The sequence below is a fragment of the Olea europaea genome, unplaced genomic scaffold (assembly GCF_002742605.1).
Source record: "Olea europaea var. sylvestris unplaced genomic scaffold, O_europaea_v1 scaffold3548, whole genome shotgun sequence".
Lineage (NCBI taxonomy): Eukaryota > Viridiplantae > Streptophyta > Magnoliopsida > Lamiales > Oleaceae > Olea > Olea europaea.
The window spans coordinates 18085-19147 of NW_019254642.1; positions in this window are offsets into that span (position 1 = coordinate 18085).

Genomic DNA, 1063 nt, shown 5'->3' on the forward strand with positions numbered 1-1063 from the left:
CTATCGTGACAAATGACAAAATTGCCCCCGTGCAATTTTTGTTTCCAATCAACCTGTCAAATTTTAGCCCATTCTGACACCGTCGAGAAAAATGATGAAATTGACCCCGACGCGATTTTTGTTTCAAATCAACCTGCCAAATTTCAGCCCATTCCGACACCGTTGCGACAAATGACGAAATTGCCCTGGCGCGATTTTTGTTTCCAATCGTCCTACCAAATTTCAGCCCATTCTGACTTCGTCGCGAAAAATGACGAAATTGACCCTTACGCGATTTTTGTTTAAAATCAACCTGTCGAATTTTCGCCCATTCCAACACTGTCGCAACAAATGACAAAATTGCCCCTGGCATGATTTTTATTTCCATTCAACCTGTCAAATTTCAGCCCATTCCGACACTGTCGCGGCAAATGACGATATTGCCACTGGCGCGATTTTTGTTTCCATTCAACCTGTCAAATTTTAGCAGATTCCATTACCGTCGCTAAAAATGACCAAATTGCCCCCTGCGCAATTTTTGTTTCCAATCAATCTGCCAAATTTCAGCCCATTCCAAGACCCTCGCGACATATGACAAAATTGCCCCTGGCGCGATTTTTGTTTCCAATCATCCTGCCAAATTTCGGCCAATTCCGACACCGTCGCGACAAATGACGAAGTTTTCCTTAGCGTGATTTTTGTTTCCAATCAACTTGTAAAATTTCAGCCTATCCCGACACCATCTAGACAAATGACGAAATTGCCCCTGGCGTGATTTTTGTTTCCAATCAACCTACCAAATTTCAGCCCATTCTGGCACCGTCACGAAAAATAACGAAATTGCTGAGAAAAATGATGAAATTTCCCCCGGAGCAATTTTTGTTTCCGATCAACTTAACAAATATTAGCCCAGTCCGACACCATTGCGATAAATGACGAAATTGCCCCCGAGGAAATTTTTGCTTCCAATCAATCTGCCAAATTTCAGCCCATTTCGAGACCGTCGCGATAAATGACAAAATTGCCCCCGGCGCAATTTGTGTTTCAATCAACCTGCCAAATTTTAGCCCATTCTGACACCGTC